The 23,126-nt window shown below is 36.9% G+C and overlaps 1 long non-coding RNA gene and 1 pseudogene across 2 annotated transcripts; both read right to left on the bottom strand.

The window, feature by feature from the left end:
• Positions 1–2,265: 2,265 nt before the first annotated feature.
• Positions 2,266–4,190, bottom strand: LOC144638044 (uncharacterized). Its single transcript, XR_013567849.1, has 2 exons — positions 3,925–4,190; positions 2,266–2,549 (listed from the first exon to the last, which is right to left on the bottom strand). It is a non-coding gene; the product is annotated as an uncharacterized LOC144638044 (long non-coding RNA).
• A 5,600-nt stretch (positions 4,191–9,790) lies between these two features.
• Positions 9,791–21,986, bottom strand: LOC144637550 (sodium- and chloride-dependent GABA transporter 1-like; annotated as a pseudogene). Its single transcript, XR_013567739.1, has 16 exons — positions 21,742–21,986; positions 19,747–19,879; positions 19,085–19,237; positions 17,452–17,550; positions 17,158–17,290; positions 16,672–16,806; positions 16,444–16,547; positions 16,000–16,124; positions 15,681–15,793; positions 15,187–15,315; positions 14,646–14,745; positions 14,008–14,108; positions 13,248–13,415; positions 12,249–12,325; positions 10,789–10,881; positions 9,791–10,458 (listed from the first exon to the last, which is right to left on the bottom strand). The product of XR_013567739.1 is annotated as a sodium- and chloride-dependent GABA transporter 1-like (transcript).
• Positions 21,987–23,126: the final 1,140 nt, after the last annotated feature.

The following is a 23,126-nucleotide window of genomic DNA, read 5'->3' as shown; positions in this document are numbered from 1 at the left end:
GACCATGGTATTGACATAGAATACCGACCAAAATGTCCGACCCGACATGGCAGCACTGCATGGGAGGCTCAGTTTTTTCTAAAGAAGGAATGCATTTGTCACCAATTTCACCAGAAAAATAGTTGTTCAGAAAAATATGCAATACGTTAATGGCGTTTTTTCCAAATTTTAGCTGCAAATTTCATATTCAGTAGTTATATTACTAATAAGGACCTCTCTCTCCTTTTCGACAGCCCACTTACGTAAAATGTCAAAACTGTAAACAAACAAATTGCTTGTTTGACATTTTGTCACATTTTAAAAATTTTGTTTTACCAATTGATTAAAAATTTACCTGAATGGTTATTTTGCAGAAACAATTGCCGAGGAGTGTCTAAGAAATGGCTATTTCCAAAAATTTAATTCTCACCACGTTCCGAATGATATAGTCTTTCTTCCTTTTTTGACATTTTTTTTTCCGTATTTACTGCGCCTGCTTAGTGGTTTCAAACGATCGCATTTTGTGTCTTCTAAGAAATCAATTCTGAGTTTAGTTATATTTTACAAAGTGGTGCCAAATACTCGCTATTAATTCCTTTTTTAAAAAAAAATTATTATTTACCAGCAAAAAATACAAACAAGCACAATTTGTCCATGTTAGCCGAAACAAGTTCTTACATAAATGTTGGTTAACACTAATTTAGGCTATTTAGGTTCTTAGTAGGTTCCTATATTTTCTTAAAAACATTTACATTTTTGAAAATAGAACTTTTAGTGGTATTCGGCCTATTCCTTGTATATAATTTGCATACCACACAAGTGTTTATGTAAAAATGAAGCACTGATAATTCAGAAAATCATAACATTATACACATGTACAATAATGCCTTGTCCAAACTTATTTTCCCAAAAGTAAACATTTTCAATCAGTTTTAGAAAATAAGAACCTGTTTCCTAATTATAATTTGCAAATTTTAGCCTAACAGGCCCTGAAATGTTAGGTTCTTACTCGCAGGTTTTTACTGTACAACTTACCAGAGCACGCAACTAAAAAGTACAGCGGAATAAAACCACAAAAATAAAATGGGAGGAGCAAACAGGTTTATAAATTGTACTAAACACAATGGTTTATAGATGCTTACAAAACTGCTCAAATGTTTGCCAACAATTGTCAGTCAGTCAGTCATTCAATAAGTCATTCAGTAAGTCAGTCAGTCAGTCAGGGGGAGGCGAAATAACAAATTAAAAGTTATTAGTTAAGTTGCAGTACTTACAATATGTACAATATATACCTTTACAATATTATATACAGTAAATATTACACGATTTATTACTGGTTTGCTAATAGTATGACAGTCATTTAGTCAGAAGGAGAGGAAATAAACATTTTATCAACAACCTGCAAAACGAGTCCATTTTTTGTGTCACCCGCTAATTAACCATTTTCGAGTTACCCTTTGCCTCTGTTTCAAAACGAGGCTACGTACAACACCATTCATATGAAAATGATGTTTCTCCTACAAGTCCATTTTCTTGCAAATCAAACTCGTTTTCATTTGAATGGTCTCGCACGTAGATCTGTTTTGAACCGGAGGCAAAGGGTAACTCGAAAATGGCCTATGCATATCTTGATTTTACAAGACGTAAAAAGTGTGCGAAATTTGGTGAGTTTTTTCTCTATTTTGGCTTGCCATATGTGGCAAACTCGCTATGAAACTTAATGTTATCAGCAAATAACTTCTGATACCATAGCGTCATTACAAACAAAATATGTCTCTCGTAGACGTTCTTTGGGCTCACCACGCGGCTACCTGGCGTCGTAATTTAAAATTACAACGGGATTAATGAAAGCTGTTCAGCCTTACAGTTTTCAGATATCCACAACACAGTGAAATGTACGTTTCTTCATTGTTTTGAGTGGTTGATTTTACACTTCACTCGAATTGGAGGCTATTTTCTATGTCTAAATTTTGCTAAAATCCGTGGCACAGTTACTCACGTATAACTTGAGTATAACCCCTTTAAAATAATTAACTAAATCAGCCATGCAATTTTCCATGTAATGCAATACGGTTTGCGGAAACTTGACCAAATGTTTTGTATCGATTACTGTTAAGACTGGGTTAAGTTTTCGCGAACTGCACAAAAAAAAAAACCAACAAAACCCATGGAAAACGACGTGTGCGCAGCAGCCGACATTCCTTTTTGGAAGTATCCGGCTGAAAAGACCTTCATAATGCGGACGTTCAATTTCTTTCAAAACATTACTGGGCTTGAACAAACAAATTCATGCAATGCAATATTTATTCTTTAGTTATCAAGCATACAAAGCAGTTTTTAAGAAGAGCTATCGTTATTTGTTACACAAATACGAACTTCATGTTAAAATGGCTTCAATTACAATTATTCTATTAACACGAATTCATTGTTTTTACAGCTTGCCGATTCATTTATTTCTTGTTTGTTTGTTTGTTTGTTTTGTTCTAGTCACCAAGCTCCACTTGATAGCCGCAGTAATCCTGAACGGCTCGGCACAGGCTCCTTTTTCTCCTCGAGCACATGATCTCCGCCTAAAAGGTGCAAAATAGTAACATTTAAGTTCACGTTTCGAAGAAGGTCTTATGCTGACCATTTAGCAGAGCCATCGCATCTGGCAATGACAAGCAACCGGCGCCAAGCACGGAAAAACATGCAAATAATGCCAACCGGGCGAAAACACGTTACCGTTGCCAATCGCATGAAAACGCGCGTTTTGTTTTGTGTTTCGTATCGTTATGTTTACCATGTGGTATTCCTGTATGCGTCTAAAAATCTTCAAAATAAGCTCTAGGAATGTCCAAATTCAATGTGTTTCGATAGCTTGCCATTTGACGTCACGTTTTGTTAAAAATGGAATTATTTTTATTAATTTTAGGTGTACATGAAATACATTTTCCATTTGAAAAAAAATCAGATTTAAGCTCATTTGAGTCCAATCTTAAACCATTTTGTTGGCCGCAAGTGGAAGTTTGTCCAAAAGCTTACGAGCCGTGAATTCCGACACGAGATGTTGGCTTAAAAAATGCTCCCGCTTATATCACGAGGCCGAGCGCACTTGTTCATTGTAATATTTCAAAAACTAACAAAGCGTTAGTAAGTGCCGTTTAACGGTCCATCTGCAAAATACCAATAAACAGCTCTGAGGTAAAACTACTCTGAAGTGGGGGGAGCAGCTAAGAACGATTGGAGGCCTGGCAGACCACATAGCGGTGCCTGGATATAGAGAATGCGCAAAGGTCAATCAAACCACCTTTTGCATATGCAGTGATTTAAAAATACGCCGTTTTTTGTTTTCTTATCGCTTTTTACGCGTACACACTTCAACCGAAAACGCTGAATGTGTCTTTAATGTTGTTATTGCATGCGGTGGGCTGTTTTCCATGATATTGTGTTATTGTCTGTCGCCCCAAAGAAGAGGGAATTAAATATCCTTTTAGATCTAAAAAATGTGTTCTGTTAAAATTTCGCCGAAAACTACCCTTTTAGTTAAAATAATGGCCCAGCCGACAAATGAAAATGACTCCGAAGAACATAATCCTGTAGTACTCAAAATTTGAGTCAACAACGCGAAGATAAATAAAAAGCGAACGTAATATTTTGGTTTAATTGAAACCATTCTTCTATATATATTAAAAGAAAAAGTTTACACAAATATCGCACGCATAATCCTGTAGGAATGAAACAAACAAAGCAAGAAATCATAACAAAGTTTTCGGCAAATAATGTCAGTTCCTTTATGGCTTAATTCCAGTATGCAGTAACCAAAGTGTGAATTAAACCAAATACTAGGTTTGCTTTTAAATCATCTCCTCGTTGTTGACCCAAATTTTGAGTACTACAGGATGATGTTCTTTAGAGTCATTTTCATACTCTATTAACAAATAAACTATATGCAAGTAAAAGTACCTGTCTCATTTGTCGTTTTTGTCCGTCTTTGTCTTTTCTCTGGCAGTTTCTTGGATTCAATGCACAGTATGAAGTGTGATCTGTTCCACCACCTGGAAATACAGAACTGATTTCTCCTACAAAGAAAATGCTTAACAGCATTGCAATTGCTGCCACGTGAATAAGGCTCGGAGCGTATGTTCTTCGCATTGTTCACTGAAGTCCTTGGTTCAGTTATTCAACCCAACTCCAGAAGATGTGATTTAAGTTTTATCGATTCCGTTTTAGGCATTCGTCTTATATGCAGTACATGCACTACACGATATCTGCTGTTTCGTACATCATTTTACTGAACAAATTAAGGCCTCTAATAGCTTGCAGTGAAGGGCGTCGAAGCTCTTCGTTAACTACGTATACCAACTTCGTACATCTCAGTTTGCCTCTCTTGGGAGCTAATGCATTTTAAGGTAAAATTGAGGAAGTTCTTGCACTTTAAAACAATGCCGATCACAGCAATTTCCTACTGGAATAAAACCACAATGTGACATTTGGATTCCTGTCTTGCGTAGGGCCATAGTAAATTGAGATGGATTTAAGAGGCATAGTTTAAGACGCGATAGAATATATGCACTAGAAAATACGCCAATATCTAAAACATATTGATGTATAACTAACTTAAAAGGATCAGTTTAGTTTCATGTTGGTATTTAAAAAAATGTGTTACAAGAACATCGCTTTCACTACTGTTTTCAAAATTGTTCCATGGTCTTGTTATCATATTAATTGAAATCACAACAGTTTTGTTCTTCCTTAATGCACTAGCCCTTTTAACGAGTTGCACTTTCTTCGGCGCCAAAGATTTGAATTCGTTCCCTGGGCGATGCAAATAAGCAAGCGCTATTCCTTTGTCGGTCTTCTTTCCTACCTATAAAGGAACAAAACTTCCTGTACAAAGATAAGTATGAGTAAGAAAAACGAAACAAAAATTAATTTGATTCTTTGGTTAAATTGACTCGAAAGCTTTCGCCCACTTACAATACTGAGCACAACGTCAAACACTTTAATTAGTAACGTCACTAACATACTTTGTTCGCGCATTAAACGAATAAATCCTATAAGATACCTTCTTTAAAATTCAGTCGATATTTCCTACACAGGTTATAAAGAAATAGAGCTTTCTTTCCTATAAAACTCCTTTAAATTTTGTAAAAAAAGATCGTGCAAGTTTTAAACTTCCGCCGCTGAAAATGGCATTTGTGTTTCCCAATTGACGTCACACTGACGTCACAACGGTGTATCATTGACGCAATCAATTTGACTGAGACGCCATTTTGTTTAGCTTTTTAAATCACGGCAATTAAATTTGGATACAAGCTATCACGCAATATTTTGGTTGGCCAGCTGATCTTTGGCCGAGAACTTCCTACAATCCTGCCTGTTCTCTTTGTTTGAAATGTTCGACTTTTTTTGCAGTTCTCGAAAAATGAATTCGCGATCCCTTATGCTGTAGATCGGCGATCAGACGTAATGAAAAAGGGATAATAAATATCAAGCATTTTGTAGATTCACACATGCACTGTAGGAAGAAGAATGGTAAATACTAGTAGTTTCCGATGCTGACTTCATAATCAACTGGAGTTTTCGTAAATAAAAAGAAACCAAAACACGTAAAATTCGTAAAATACGGCAAGAATCAGCGAAATGCTTTCTTATCCTCTTCCCAAAAAGTATTTCAAGTTCAAAACTAAATAGAAATCTCGATTTTTATTTTGTAAAATATTGAGCAACCAGTACCGCTTGAAATTATCGCTCGACAACGTTCATTTGCATTCTCATACTTATAGATCGATTTTCGTACAAAGACTTACATATAAAATTTAGAAATACACTGTTCATAAATGATTATCACTCAAAAGCTTTCATTTGAATTGTTCTAAAAACCCTAGGTCTTCGCCCACAGACAGTCTGTTGTATAATTTTCGCGCAGTGCTAGTAATCTGTGCATTCGTTCCTGTTCAAAGCAGTTCTGAATTTTTTCCCGCCTCTATCCGCAGTTTTTTTATATACGCTACAGTGTAAATGGCCAAGAAAAAAGCTCAAATTGCAATGAAAAACCGGTAGAAAGACACAAAACAACACAAGGTAACGTTTGTGAGCCATGTTTAGTGATTTACAGATTTATGTATTGATTAATTGATTTCAACTTTCAATTTTATTTCTTACAATACGCTTGGCTTTCCAAAGTCCTGAAACCTTCAGAAAGCCAGTCAGCCCAAGTATCTCGTAAATTCTACTTTTCTCTGAACTCTAAAAGGAGAAGTACAGAACCTGCTCCACAACATTAGCCTAAACAAATATCAGTGAAGATAAGTATGTTTTTGATTTTATTTTTTTTTTTGGTTGCCCCAGTTAACTTTTCCTAGCAATGCTCAACAAGGATGTATTTGCTAAAAACTTCAGTCGTAAAATTTCCGGTGGAAAATGGAAAGGAGAAAGAAGAGACACAAAGGTCTCTCTTGCTTCGCCTTCGCTTTCTCTCTTGCGGGCCATTTTCCATGCAATAAAAAAGAGGCGACATGTCGAGAATTGTCGAAGACTAAATTATTTGGGAATTTCATATTACTCTTAGAAATTTGAAGGAATTTTAAAATTCACTTTCGTTATTTGTTTGTTTGTTTATTGTCTTCATCGCTGTTGTTGATGTTTCGGGGGAAAATCTCATTTTAGAGAATACCTTTACCTAACAATTGAAAATTTCCTGCTTGGCAAAAATTCTGAAAAGCTTGCAATACAAAGAATTTTTTCCAGCATTATCAATTCTCATTATCATTTAATTTTCGATTTCATTTGTGTATTTTTTATACTGATCCAAGATATTAAACTGCCATGAATAATTTGGAACCACCAGCGTGCAATCGATGTGCCACAAATGCAACAGACTGTAGACTTGCAGACCTCCATTTCGGTTAGCCTAAATAACGCTCCCGTTAGCCTGTTTAAGGTTAGCTCCCAATAATTGTAATGATAACAAGATCTAAACTTAAAAAATAAATTCTGCCGGTCTGCAGCTGTCTGCATTTGTTTGCACAGGCGGCAATTGGGGCTTAAGGTCGTCGGTTTCGCCTCCTGCCTCTCACTTCTTCCACGTTAACCCTTTCCCGGGCTTTTTTGGACCTTCTCCCTGCGGGGGGCCCCCCTAGTCTTCCAGATTATTAAGCAATCACCATGAAACTTATAGGATGTATTGTATGTCCGAAACTCTTTCTTTTGATATACGTCACGTGGGATGGTGACGTCACATCACGTGACAATTACATCATGGTGTCAAAACAGCCGCCATCTTGGATCCGCCATCTTGGATTTCAAAATTTTTCCAAAATGCCAGTAAACCACCCAAAATCACTGAAAAGTACTCAAAATAAATAAAATGTGCTTTAAACCCGTAAAAATGTAAAAATAATTCCATTTTAGTTGATTTTTATTAACAGAAACACGCAAAATTACAAATTTGGGAAAACATGCCTGTCAAAATGCCGTTGCCATGGTGATGTCAAGTCCCTGACACATCATCCAACCCTAACAAATTGTTGCCAGATACATTTTAGGAAAACTCAGAAAGTTTGGCAGCGTTTGGTTAAATCTTAAAAAAGTTATAAAAGTTCAAAGTCAGCGCGGGCCTCAAAAGCCCCCCCCCCCCCCCCTCCCCGGTCTGAATAGGGTTAAAGTTACAGGTCATGTCCGTGCTTTCATATTCTGACGGGCTACTTTCCATTCACTGCTCGACAAACTTGTTTTGTGACATTTTCTGCCGAAATGGTCAGTACAGAAAAAATTCTTTAGCTATGGCAAGGCTTTTAGTACGCGCCTTGGGAATTTGGGGGTAATCAACGCATCTATTTGAAACAAGGTACGCATAAAAAATGCGACAAGTATATGAGTATGCTGCAAATAAATACGCCCTACATTTCTCTTCGACTGCCTAAACGCCGAAAACGACATGAATGTACTTGTTGCAATTTTTAACAATATGCGACGCTTTGAGCTTTCTAATTTTTTGCGCGCATAAAGAATTTTGTATTCAGTTCAACTATTAACTCCAAATACGGACAACACAAAACAAACAAAGAGCGCATTCCATTTGTACGGAAAAAACCAGTTGTCCAGGGGAAAACCAAACGTCTCTATCCGCTAGCAATTTTCCTAAATAAAAAAAACGAAATACCTTCCGAGGTATCATCTTTTTTTCCCGTTTCTCCCGGAATGACCAGAAATTTCTGTACGATTTGCTACAACACGTCTGTTCGTTCACAGAGCAAAGATAACAATTGAACCAAAGGACGCTAACATTTACCCGTTGAATCCATTCAAATAAATTCAAAATTCCTGTCGATTGATGATAAAGGACTTTTCTTCAAAAGCAGCGAGAATTTTTCCGTGAACTTTTTCCAAGGCAGAAGACGGAAGATAAAGTAGAAAAGTTTGGCCCTCTATCACCATGTTTTTTTTTTTGACCCTCTATACCATGTTTTTTCCTTCTGTGACCCAGGCTCTCGTGTTTTTATCAAAATGGTATTTTATTTCAAGGAATAGCTTCTTTTAATTGATGAAAACATTGAACTGTTTAATTTGTTGAAAAAATTCTCCCGAAAATCTTAACTTTTCTCAATTATGAGTTCACTTTATTTACTTAATCATCCACATTCGAGTAGGGGCGGCGTGTTAGGTCAACCCTAAAAACCTTGTTGTAATTAAACACTGTACTCTGAGGTATTTTACTGAAAATATTCTCAGTAGTATAGAGTTTGGAGGAACTTCACACTTGTGCAGGGCCAAGTGTCGTGGCATCACTTACGTAAACCAGTTCGGCTAATAACCAGAACTGGATAAGTTGCTATAACTCAAAGCTCCGTTTCGAGAGAAAAGTAATTTGGCAAATGTCACATTTTTACTGTTTATAGGTCTCCTAAAATGAACGGACTTGTGTAAACATATTTGAAGGATTATAAACACAACAGCCTCCATTTGGCTTCAAAAATATGCACGGATATTTGTTCTCGGACATTATCTGTTCTTCGAAGGTCACTGTTCGATTCTCGGGACAGATGCTGTATGGGGTCAAATATCCTTGCATATTTGCGCGCCAAATGGAGGTTATTGTTGATGTAGCTCCAATTGAATATGCGAAGACAGCTTTCAAATCCAACTAGAAATGCAAAAGGATAGCTGTCGGGATTTACGCTCACCAAACCTTTCATGGCAAGGGCACACTGGACATAATTACTTAACCCTATTCAGACCGGGCTTTTTTGGATCTTTGCAGACCGGGGGGGGCGATTCCGCCCCCCCCCCCCCCCTCCTCCGTAACTTCCAGAATATTTAAGCAATCACAGTGAAACCTTAGAGGATATATAGTATGTCCGTAAATCTATCTTTTGGTATACGTCACGTGGGATGATGACGTCACATAACGTGACAATTACATCATAATGTGAAAACAGCCGCCATCTTGGGTCCGCCATCTTGTATTTCGAAATTTTTCCAAAACGTCAGAAAACCGCCCAAAATTACTGCAAAGTACTCAAAATTAATAAAACTGTGCCTAAAAACCGTAAAAAGGTGAAAATAATTGCCTGTCAAAATGCCGTTGCCATGGTGACGTCAAGTTCCTGACACAACAACCTATCCTACCAAATGATTCCCAGATAAATTTTAGATAAGCTCGCAAAGTTTGACAGCGATTGGTTGAATATTGAAAAAGTTAAAAGCGTTCAAAGTCAGCGCTGGCACTTCCCCCCTGGTCTGGATAGGGTTAAGGTAGCTCAATATTGACAGGAAACGAGACAATTGAAAACTATCTATTCATTCAATGAGTTCTTTATTTTTCTCAGTTTTATAACTGTATATAAGTAAATAAACAATGTAATTGTTATCAGCGTGATAAAAAACCGTCCTGGGCATTTGTTTATCTGTATTATTAAATTTTTTGAAAATAATGCGGGAAAACAATTGTCCAGGGCAGTTTTACAAATGTCAATAAACAAATACATTAACTTCCTTCTCTATTAAGCTATTAAGCTAGAACATCAAGGTGAAGATATAATAGCAAATTGTGTTGAAGGAAGATGGGAGCCATTGTAAGTTTTTCAGCTGTTTTCCAGGCCACAAGGGCAAATAGCTTGACTTTTTCAAATTGAGATCAAAAGTTTCTGATGGCATAGCATAGATATCACCAGTTTATAGCTTCAGTACACTGGCATAGTACCTTGGAGCAAAACTGGACCACTATTCGCAGATTTCTATTCGTCTTTAGGTTCTTAGATTTTTGAAGTGAAGCTCGTGACAGTGTCTCTTAAAGCTGTAGCTCAATGAAAAAAAAACACAATTAAACAGGCTATCTGTTCATTCAATGGGTTCTTTATTTTTCTCAGCTTTGCAATCTTAAGTAAACAATGTTGTTGTTGTTGTTGCTTTTGTGTGATAAAAATAAAATGTTGAGGGGAAAATTTTTCCAAGACGGTTTTCCATATGGCAATCACCAAATACATCAAACTCATTTTTTTTTCCCCTTATTTTTTCCCTTTTTTATTTCCCCCCCCCCCGGGGGGGTCCCTTTTTTTTTGTGGCCCCCCCAAAATATTGGAGGATCTTCATGAAAAAAAAAACCATCTCTCAAAATTTTAAAAAAGACAAAAACTTTTTTTTTTTTAAAATTTTTTTTTTTTTTTTTTTTTTTTTTTTTTTTTATTTTTTTTTTTTTTTTTTTTTTTTTGAATTTAAATTTTAAATTTTTTTTTTTTTTTAATTATATTTTAATGCGCAATTAAAAATTTTTAAATTGATAATTGCGCAATATAAGTAAATTATTTATTTATTATTATTATTATTCCTTGAGCCAACCCTCACACGGTAGATTCAGGAATGTTTTCATCCCAGACTACAGGATCAATATCAATTCTTGTACAAGCCTCTACACATTTACTGAAAAGCAAATAGATAACAAAAAATGAGGTTCAAGATATGACAAAGCCATGAGATAAGAATTAAAGGTGATGTCAATTAAATATTAAATTAATTAATAATAGAGCGGTTTACACTTCAGTGTCGAAAGTAAATCGCGTTTGCATTGGTTCTGCGTTACTTCGCTCAGTGATTGGTTTAGAACTCTCGCACCACTTTCTCAGCCAATCAAAAGTAAAACCAAAACTAATCGTGACTCGCTTGCGCACGTTTTCCCGCGCTTCGTGCCGGAATATGTATTAGCTTCGAGTTTTGATTGGTTTACTGGATTCTCTATGTCTTTTGTGTTTGGCCAAATTGATTACGTTGATTTTGGTTTTACACACTCAATTGAAAACTGCATTAAAGAAATATCAATTACTAGAAAACACCAGGATTGTTATCCCAGGCCCAGGATCGATAATAGTTGGTCAAGGGTTCAATTACTCTTGTATTAAATGGTTTAAGACGAAATCCATCAGGAAATCGACTAATATTCATTTTAGTTGGACAATAATCAAGTACCAGAATAATTTAAATCTTATTGCGTTATTTTCGACCTATTTAAAAATCTAAGGATGTAAGTTATTATCCGTGATAACAACAACAGCATTTTTTTTATCAGAGCCTGAGAAAATGAATTTCAAAGTTCACAAGCTATAGGTAAAATCCCACGTGTAGCTATTTTGTAAAAACGTCTTTTAAGCGATTCAGTAGAATTCAGTGGAAGATCGAAATTTGTTTTCGATGTTTGGTGTTGTTGGAAATGACTTCTGACAAGATATTTGAAACAGTAACACACACAGAAGTTTGCAAGTTTGCAAAAAAATTTCTGTACATAATTTTTCCAATTTTTACTCGAAGTCTTGGTGGATTCCGTTATAAATTGCTTATGTTTTGTGAAGGACAGAAAATATAAACAGAAAATCTCACTGAAAAGTTAAAAAAAGCTAGAATCATAGTTCACGTTAATTCTAGATTAGCTCAATCTTGCTTTGAACAACCCGGCAAATGGGTATTGGCGAATTGTCAGGGCAACCTTTAGAAAAAATTTCGTCCAAGGTGGCGCAGCGATCCTTGTAGATCATGCTTTATAAACTAGAAATAAATGCAGGCATCAATGACCAAATGGAGAACATTAATTTCTGGACCTTTTCCCCACCCGGGGGCAAGAAACAAACTAAGCTATCAATGACCAATCTAGCTTTTCGAATCCCAGAATCGGAACGCGTGCCATTGTCTGCGCATGCGCCTGCGCCTTCTCCGGGCCCCAACCTTTCTTTCCGGCCCCAAATCTTTCCTCGTTAAATTTCATCTTTATCTCTAACTTACAAAAGACAGTACCTTACCTTTTGGGCCCAAGATTGTGTTGTTCGACAACCATATTTAGATATGAGATATCTGGACGCACAGCTCTTCTTAATCGCTAGGAAGATGAAAAAAACGGATATTACTTTTCCATTCAGGCCTCGTAAAGAGATCATTAAATATACTGCGAAATCTTTTTTTTGCCAATGTTATCATCTTTAAGTTGCTCGCAAAAACTTGATGTAATTGAACTAAGGTGAAGTCCGGTATTATAGCAACATTGGTCGAGTTGTTTTTTGCAAGTTTCGTGGACCAAACTGAAGGCAAGCACTTGTATAAAACAAAGATTCCAATTTGCTGATAAATAAGGCAGTCATAACTGGCAAGTACATTCATGCATTTTAAAGCTGCTTTCCTAGAAGTTACTTCAACCAACTGTCGGCCAGACATACTCATAAGAAATGCGTTTACTTAAAGGGACTGTGACACGGATTTTGGAAAAATGTAGGCATCGAAATGACCATCAAATTCGGTGAAATAAAAAAAATAATCTCTTAAATCAGTGAAGGAACATTTCAATAACACAGCAAATACAAAAGAAGGTACGGATAGCCAAAAGTGACCAAAATTGAAACAGATTGCAGTAATTGGGTTTTTGAAATATTGTTGGGCTGAACATAGGTATTTCTCAAAGTTATTATCGTTTTCTTGTAATTAACGCCCGGGTGGCACATTTGGTTGCAAGGAAGCTATAGTTTTGTCATTTGGATCCATAGGAGTAATTTCTTTGCAAACTTTAAGTTTTGTAGCAAGTATTTGGCAAAACTTAAAAAAAATGTTTTTATTTATACCATGTTTTAAGAAAGCAATTCAGCCAAACTAATTTATAATGGTCCATCTTAGCGGTTCATATTAGAAATATTTTCGGACTGCTGAGGAACCAATCAGAATTCTCCATTTCATGATGGATCAGTTTGCAGATTTATAAATGCGCATGATGGTGCTTCAGGCCCTTAGAGATTATAACTCATTTACTATACCTCTCTAAAGGATCCCTTTGGATGGACAATTGTGACGATCGCTCCAATCGGAATCGCCAAAAATGATAAAAGCGCCAATAGCCACGCAACAGCTTGTGCCCAGTCGGGGTAAACGTTTCCGTCAAAGCTTATCCTTTTCCATTGGGTTAGGCTTCCAAGGAAGATAAACTTTTAAAGAAAACAAAAGAAAAAATTACTATACCCGATGGGAAAGAAAAAACAATTATGAATATCGTCGAATGTGATTCTCTTCCACTGGGTAACGTAATACTTCCCAGGAAAATGAACCAAGTTCATTTTGTTCTGCAGTCTTATGTTCCCTAGTTTTAAACGGTGAGAAAATTAAAAAATATAAGTATAACACGTGTGCTGACTGGCTTGAAAACGTGAACTTTGTACCAACAACTGTAATTTCTCCTGAGAAAATTTCGTAGAGATTGGTTGCGCCTCGATTTTAAGTTTTCGTGCAGAAGTATAGAAGTTAGCAACGACCTTTGCAGTCTTTGCCGTGGTAGCCAAAAACACATTTGTCCCAAAGGAGTAATGTATATATCTTTTTCCCTCTTTTACAATAGACCGAATCCCGACCACAAATTAATGCCGCGTTGGTAAAGGCTTTATCTCTACGAAAAAAAAATTAATTTGATTAGCTAAGACGAAAATTGACAACGTGCACAATGAATATATATTATCCCATGGCGGTCTTCCGTGTACTTTAAAATAAACAGATATGCGCTATATGTACGATTTATGGTCTTACCATTCCAACTATAGGTGTTATGTACTTCCAACAGATGATAAAATACATATTAGGTTTCATGCCTATCATCGATTTGATGTTTTCGCAGAACTTATCCACACCTGTAAAAAGAAGAAATTTAAAACAGTTATGTTAATTTTCTTTCAAAAACCAAAGCAAGAAATTACTCAAGGGCGTCTGGCACATGCAAGACTTGGTATGGGTAATAGAACTACTAGATCAGAACTACGATTTTAATAGAAAATTCCCTATACTTTAATGCACTTTCAATACAACATTCACGTTCAATTTCGATCTCCCTCGGACGATTAAGCTCAAAAACAAAATCGTAAGTTGAAGTTATTAGAATTTAATTTGACCTTCTTTTCCTTCCTATTTTCCTTTTTCAGCATTGAGATCTATTGCAGACAAATGCTTTACACAGTTGTTGGATAAAATCGGGGATGTGCACAATTTATCTGTCTTCGGATTCAAAGGACCAATTAAAATGTCGCATTTTTTCTCTTGTAATGGAAATTCAAGACAGCCAAAAAATATTATTTGACATTAACAACGTCATGCGTTTTTAAACGTAATCATTATACCACTGTAGAAAGATTTTTTTAAAAAAAATGATCTCTGCAGATGTTACTACCTACCATATCCCCAACTGACGGCTACAGCCTCAAAAATAACCACAAACATGAGAGATAATCCGCCACTTTGGCTGTCAAATATATTGAGAACATAGATACCGCCCTGTTGAGGATAAAAAAGCAAATAAAAATTAAAAAATAAGAATCCTTTCATTACAACTACGAAGCCAACTATTAAGATTAAAGGAATTGGAAATATAGAAATGTGCTTCAGAAATGAATGCCAGTATTTTTTGTTGGGGACACCCAATCCTTTTGCTTTGCGTTTTGAAAATATCTAATTTGATAATGACGGGTTTGATGAATAGTCCACGTATTCTTCTTCCTGAGAAAATGTCACTACTCTACCAATTCATCTGTTTGTTAAATGTTCTTATTCGCAGTTATAACACATAAATCGTGGAGTAAAACACCCGTGTATAAGATGCCTTAAGACAATCAGTTCGCACTCACAAGGAGCGCATGCTAGGTTAAGTATATATATAAAACTTAAACCTGTTGATCGTGTTCATACGAGCAAATATGTCCCGAGGGGTCTACATACCTGGGTGACGCAAGAAAGTCCGATGAGATATTGAAATATACACAGGAAAAGTAGACAGGATCCCTTATAAGATCGTAGTTTGATAAAGCTTTCTGTCAGCGCTGCCATGATTGTTTCCGTAAAAACAAACTGATTGAAGAAAAGTGTAGAAATAATTGCAGTAAATATGTAGAAGTGCAAAATAACGGGAAGGTTAAATTGTTAATCAATCAATCATTCAATTACTCAGTAAATAAGTCCATCAGTAAGCCAATCAATCAATCAATCTAATCAATCAATCAACTAGTCAACTCAATCAATCAATCAGTCAATCAGTTAGTCAGTAAGTCAATCAATAAATCAATTGATGATGAATTAAATAACCATCGTTTTTTCGTCAACTCTTTAACTTTCACATCAGAGCAAGCTTAGACGGTAACGTTTAGTTATCGAGCATGCACGGTTGCCTTATGATAAAAAATACGTACGTGATTGCATAAAGTCTTGCCACTAACCTGGCTCCCCATTCCGATAGTAAACAACATAAAGAAGAAAACGACCGCCCAAACTGAAGCAGCAGGCATTTGAGCAATGCCTTCGGGGTAGGCAACGAATCCAAGCCCAGGTCCTACAAGTTAACAAATGAAAGTGTTTGAAAAAGAAATAGAAAACACTCTGCAGTAGATCTACAACAGAGTGTTTTCTATAGACGCTTTTTTTAAAAGAAGCAACGCCCTTTTAATTGCAACTTTGTTCCGGGTGAGGAGAAGGACCCATTCTCCTCTCCTATATTTCATGCGAAATGTACAAAGATTGTTCAATTACACTGCTTACCGGAAGAAATTACTTCTGACACTTCCTTATTAAGTGAGTGCGCCATAAACCCAATCACACTGAAAATAACAAATCCTCCGAAGAAGCTGGTCAAACAATTGATTGTCGCTACAACAACAGCGTCCCTGAGAAAATAAGTAACACATAGTGCAATATATCAGACCTCATATCAGTACTGACCTGTTTATCAGGTATGTGTAACAGGTTGGTCCAGTAGTGTCCCCTACTGATGGCTCAGCTCCACAGAGATCCGTGTAGTCTCTCTGATTGGTTGTTACTTGCGCGTGAGAATTCAAAACCGAACTACATGGATCTCAGAAGATTTACGTCATCAGCATGGGATTTTTCTGGCCGAATCCCAGACCTCTCTCAAGATCAGGATAAGAACGTCCAGTGAGCGGGAGACAAAAATTCAACCTTTCTTAGGTAGTGCATTTCACTAACCTTTCACAGTTGTTGTGAAATTTGTTGTAGCTGGCAAAAGTGACAAGTCCTCCAAGACCAACACTAAGAGAGAAAAAGATCTGCGAGGCAGCATCGATCCAAACCTAAAGAGGGCATTAGAAATTTTCCAAAGTAAATTATTTTCTTAAATGGCAGTCGGTATTTGGTTTAAAAATGAATTTAAAGCTTTTGTGTAAGGAAGTGAAATCATTGCATAATTCATTCTACCTGTGGCTCCAAAAGCTTGTTGAAGTCAGGTTTGAGGTAGAAAATGATTCCGTTGACTGCCCCAGGCAGAGTGGCCCCCCGGACAAGTAGGGCAAGTAGTACAATATACGGAAATATGGCGGTAAAATAAGCAACCTGTGAACAGCAGGGGAAAAGGCGATAAGCTTTTTATAGCATGAAAATCCAGCCTAGTCACTTTTAAAATCAAAAAGGACCAAGCGGACATGGGCTATATATATTTTTATGACAAAGCCAATGCCTAGAAAATTGTGCCATTTGGTAAAATGAAGTTTCACGAATGTGGATTTGCTGGAAAACATATAACATTTCTGATATAACAATCCCGTTTCGTAGATTGTTCACATTGTATTAGTGTATTGGTTCATCTACAAGCGGAGCAGAAAAGCTTATTTTCGATCGCAAAAATTGGCCAAACAGGAAAGCAAGAAAACGTAATTGAAGTTGATCTGTTGCGCATGCGTTTACCTTGCCAGAAGACTTGATTCCCTTGTGCAGACAACAGAATACTGCAGTCCAAGCGAACAGCAGACAAATGGCCAGCGGCCAACGGATCTGACCTGGTTCATCAATGCCATTTGACATGGCGAGAATATAACGCCTAGCAACAGTGATATTAATATAAACGGGTAAGTGGCGTTGATTTCCGTCCACAACGAATAGTCGGTTCTACGTTTGTTTTTGCATTTTGTTTTTAACAGAAAACAAATACAAACAAAAATTATTAATCAAGTGTCAATAATGACATCAAGCGAAACTTACTCCCAAAATTATTCACTTGGAGAGGTCATCGGTAAGCGGCAGTTAAGCGGTTGACTGACCGAAATGGTGCAGTTGGATGTGAAATTGCCCCACGACTCACTAAAAAAGAATATGAAATTAAATGGTTGTGGACGTTTTAAGCACTACAGCTTCAACTAATACACTTTAAAGGATTCACGCAGGGATTACAGTGCCAAAAAGGGCAAAATAACACCCTATAAAGAATTGCGGACCTCTATCAAAAGCCAAAACCTATTCCGCGGCACATACGTAAAGCCGACATATGATCCCCTCTCTTTTTTTCAAGGATGTTTGCGCCTAACAGATTTAGATGTATTATCACTTTTCCAAGAAAAAAAAAGTGGATTACAATAAAGATGGGGGAAAAAAATTCACGAAAGAAGTCGATCAAGTTTGCCACAGTGCTAAAAGAGAGGCCATCGACAAACGGATACTCTGGTTGATTCTATGTAATTATCAGTTTGAAGGACACTGAAATGAAGAAAACTATCTTTTTCCTGTCTTTCTACTTTGTACTGCCGTCATTGTTAGTTAAATAAATTGTAAATTACGTTTTCTAGGTTCTGTTTCGAAAAATATGATTTGAATTTAAAAATGAACTAGAATTATTGTCGCTTGTTACCTTCACGTTTTGACCTGTCTTTATTGTTCCTAACAAACGGTCGACAAAACGCACGAAATGCTGTCTCAGATAACTTATGTTTTCAAAATTTCCACCAATGAGAGAGGTACCCACAGAACCCCGCTACGTATATCCGCCTGTGGCGCTCACGATTGGCTCGCTGCCACGAAAACGGGAAGTCATTAAGAGAAGGGCATATATACAGGAGAGTTACAAAGTTTTTTCACTTAATGTAACAGATTAATGTATAAATGTGTATAGGAAAATTCACGGCATCTTCGACCTCACAAGCCGCGCGAATACACGCAAAACTGCGTGGGCTCTCGCGTGGACGTATCCGAAGTTGCGTGATCAGTGTCACGTGAATCGCGAAAACATTTGAGTCGGCACGAAAAGTTCAGAACGAAAAAGAAGAGAGTTAAGTTTTGTTAAAACATCAAATTTCGTGTGGACAGTTTCGTATAGCAAGCTGTGCAACTGCCATGTCGAACAACATTTATCTCCTTGATGTAAAGCTCAAGATTAACTACCGCCACTGCTGGATAAGTTTTCTGAGATGAAATTAACAATATAAACATTCTTTGCATTACTCAAATTAAAACCATCGCGGTCTGACGCATTTTTGGAAGAAATGGCTTCGAGACAGTGTATTTGTGCTTATCTCTGTTCTTGTCGACTAGGGTTTTGGTTTGTCTAGAATATTTGGCATTTATTTGACTTGAGCATGTGATCAATTTAGAGATCAATTTAGAGAAGTATATACCTCAAGATTTTTGTTAAAAGGTAATAAATCGATTTTATTGATAGGAACATATTATTTTCTGTAGTTATTTTTTCATTAATAAAAAAAGTGTTCTGCAGAAAAAAATCATTTTAATTTTCATTGGATGGTAAAAAAGGTGAAGGCAAGCTCCCTTTATTTAACTTTATTTGGAGAGAAAGACACATAATTATTACTAATTCCAATCTTTTCAACTTCTTTTTATTTACCTGCAAGTTGCAGTATTCCACGGATTTCTGCAAGACTTCCATGGAAGCTCCGGAGCAAACGAGTTAAACAAGTAGTAGATGCTCCAACTTATCACAACATTATAATAAATAGATATTAATAGCGAGGTTATCACCATCGCAACTCCGAGCCCTGCAAAAGATGATAATTTCTTATTTAGCACGATTCTGCACAGGTTGCCCAAGCTCCTGATAGTATGAAGCTAAAGTTGAGCTATGAACATTAAATGGCATTGCGTAACAGGCTAAATAACGTAAAATTCCGGTTATATCCCCTCCCGCTTAAAAGTCCCCTGGTTATAGGCGCATCTATCTGGAAACAAAAAAAAACATCCGATTATAAGCCCTCCCGGGATATAAGCCCCCCTCTGCCAGATGATAGTACTTAACAGGGCTAAATGTTACTTTATTATGACTTTTCAACTTCAAAACGTATTTTGATCAACACTCCCGTGGCTCGTTTCGAAACCTTTTTTTTTTTAATTATTATTCCGCTTACAAGCCCTCCCTGATATAAGCCCCTCCGTTTATAAGCCCACCCAAATCCCCTTACGAAGTTGTATAAGTCCAGGGCTTATAACTATGCTCTGAACAATACCGCATAGCGTTCCTATTTAGACACTCTTCTATATATGACATACCTTTTGAGCACGGGACAAACCACTGCCCAAGCTTTGACGGGACCGAGGCTCAGGTATTGTCCAAGAGCCAGTTCGAGATAAAAAAGTGGAATTCCACAAGTAATGAGTGTCAGAAAATAAGGAATTAAAAACGATGCTGTGGAGAAAAGATACAACATGTTAAGAAATGTGAGAAAAACGGGCCGGTTTTAAAATCACTGGTTATAGCTATCGCTTCATTTATAACAGACGCGTGAATTGATAAGGAAAGATTTTAACGATTCAAAGCTCTACACATTGCTTGAATGAGTAAAGAATTAATTCCGTTAAAGCTCTTCGCATTGCATGGTGTGCGTCCCGTTGCTATGTGACCATGTCTGATAAAATTTGACATCTTTTATCAAAAAATGGGCATTGTCAATATTAAATTTTTTCATTTCTCGTTACCACAAAAACAAAAACGGATTGTGTAGGCCTTATTTGATCTTGCTACAGTTTGGATTTCTCCGTGCTTGTCTCTGGTTGCATTTTTTTTGTGCTTAAGCTTACCGCTGTTTGGATGTTTATCCCTACATACCGAAGACTTTCATGTCTTCCAGTGCTTGCCTACGATTGAATGTTTTTTCGCGTTTTGCTGTCGTATGGCTGTTCTTTTTTTTTTCTTTTTTTTTTTCATGTCTTCCAGCACTTGCCTTCGATTGAATGTTTTTTTCGCGTTTGCTGCCGTATGGCTGTTTGTTTTTTTCATTTGCTGCCGTTTGTCTGTTTTACGCCTTGCATTTACCTTAATGTCAACCTAATATTGTTACAAGAACGGAGCTGGACATATATGAAGATTCCGTTACAGCAAAGCGTGCAACCTTCTAAATGTTATAAACATCATACTAGAACTAATTTACAATAGTTATGTTACCTGTAGGACGGCATAACTGATGTGCGATATGATAATTTATCACGAAAACTGGGAAAGAAAGTAGAATTTATCATATGATAACGTCTGCTTTCTTCCCCACTTTTCGTGCTACTTGCTTTGAGTCGAAGACTTCAGCTCCATTTTAAAGCGACGGGAAGAACTAGGACAACATCCTATATATTTAAACTCTTTTTTGACTAGGACAACATAGAATAATTCGACCTCTATTGTTTTGTACTCAACTGCTAAGATAACTTCATATCGCGTAATTCAAAAATTGTCATTTGAGCAAATTAACTACGCGACCAAGCGCGCAACTAAAAAGAAGAATTATTTATTAAATGCAACCAAAGACAATTTCATTACCAGATTTAAAAATTCAGGAAGACTGAAACAGCCCGAAACACTCGTCAAAGAGCTATCACTGACCACAAATCAGTAAGAGCTAACCGGTAAAAACTAACTGCTTACCATAGATTGCGTAATTTACGCGTGAAAACTCGTTATTTGAGCGAGCATATTAACCTTAGCGCGCGCGTCCTTTTTCTTTCTTCTTGCGTTTGCGCTTGCGCGCCTGGATTTGCTTTCTAGCTGGCTAGCTAATTGGCTGTTTCTGCCGTTGCCAACGCTTGGTTTAATTTTATGACCTGCCGCCAATTGGGTGCTTTTCCCCTCTTGCAGAAATCGATGATTTTCAGTGTTTTCCTGCCGATTGATTTTTTCCCGCGCTTGCTAGCTAACGCTTAGATGTTTATTCGCGCTTTCCATCATTTGGATGTTTTCCCGCGCTTAGCGCGTATCTTAGTAACATATATTTTTATCTCCGAACATTTCTCAGATTGTTTGTTTTCCTGAGCTTGCTATGAGAATGGATAATACACGTCCTAAAAGTTCAGCAGTTTTGTTATTGTGCTTGCCGGAGCTTGGATATTTTTGCGCTCTTACCGTCGGTTGTATATTTCGCGGCGATTCGCCAACTGCGCAAAACAAGTTCAAAAAAGCGAAAACTCTATATTTACCAAATTTTAAACTACTTTTCTTTTACAGCAGAGCATACGACTTCTGAAAGTAAAAAATGCCGCATTATTTACAATAGGTAAGGTTACCTCCACCATTTTTGAAGCAGAGATAGGGAAAACGCCATATGTTGCCGAGTCCCACGGCATATCCAATACAGGACATCAGAAACTCCAGTTTCTTTCCCCATTTTTGGCGTTCCTCACTCGTGTTCGAGGTCTCATGTACCGTTATACTAACTGGCTTTACTTTATTCTTTGACATCTTGTAGTCAAGTTTAGCATTTCTTCTCTCGCCAAACTATTCGACCTCCATCGTTGAATCCAGACGACAAATGCAAATGACATCACAAAGGGTAATGACATAAATAGCTTCTGACGTCATAACAAGCTGCCTTATTAGGACAATAAAATCTGTGTAGCGCCGCTGACAATGAGTTCAGTTTCAAAATATTTATTTTGGATGCTGAATACGTTGCAAAAGTGCAGACGTTTCGGGACTGCTTTCCTTCAAAAGTGGAATGGAATTAGCCGTTCAACGGTGCGCGCGTGATCTGTGGAAAAATTGAAGCGCGCGCAAAGAGTAAATAAAATTAACTCATTTTTCATGCCGTGCGATTCACGAGTTTGTTTTCAGCAAATATGCGTAAATGATTTTTTACCTAAGAAAAATAATATCCCTTTTTTTAACTGTACTTCAAAATACGCCAGACTCATCCCCAGTCGCTCCCGAGGCGGTATTGACTGGAACGCATTGCATCAAGGAAAGACCGGACGAAAATCGCTCTTCCCAGCCTGCCCCGCAACCTCCATATCATTTCTCCCCATTCTTTCATCACCATTGAGAACGAATAAGTAGGGACTGGGAACGAGTCTGAAAATACACTATCTGCTAGATGATTTTCATTTTGCTAGTCCAAGGGTTTTAGGGTTTGACTTCTAATTTTGCACACATTCTTCACGCACATTCTACACAAATTTTTAAAAAAAAACATCCGGGTACGAGGTTTTTTATTTCATTTGAACACTTTCTCCAACTGATTTCCGAATCAGCGGTAAATACATTAGATAGCACCCCTAAAGCCTTCTATTCATCGTTATACGTTATATTTTGTCATTATGTAACGGATAGTTTAAGCAATCGTTCCGCTGAGATGCGAAGCTTGATATACTCCAAAGCTAGATCCAATTTTAAAATTATAAAAATAAATCTTATTATTTTTTTCCTTAATTGTAAAATTAATTTCTTTGGGATCAATTTAGGTATCACTAAGGGTCTAACGATATTTGGCTATAACCAAGTCGCCCTTGGAACTGTAACAATATTCCGAGAAGATTTGTGAATGCAATGTTTCGCCAGGTAGCACAGATATCGCACGCAGGAAAGTAAAGAATTAACTCGATGGTTAATCTGCTCCCGTCTGGACTCGTAGCTCCGTTGATAGAACGAGGTTGATTTCATCCGGAGGTCGTGG

Source organism: Oculina patagonica, chromosome 14, assembly GCF_052425735.1.
Source record: "Oculina patagonica isolate OP01 chromosome 14, crgOcupat, whole genome shotgun sequence".
Classification (NCBI taxonomy): domain Eukaryota; kingdom Metazoa; phylum Cnidaria; class Anthozoa; order Scleractinia; family Oculinidae; genus Oculina; species Oculina patagonica.
This window is presented reverse-complemented; position numbering and strand designations above follow the sequence as displayed.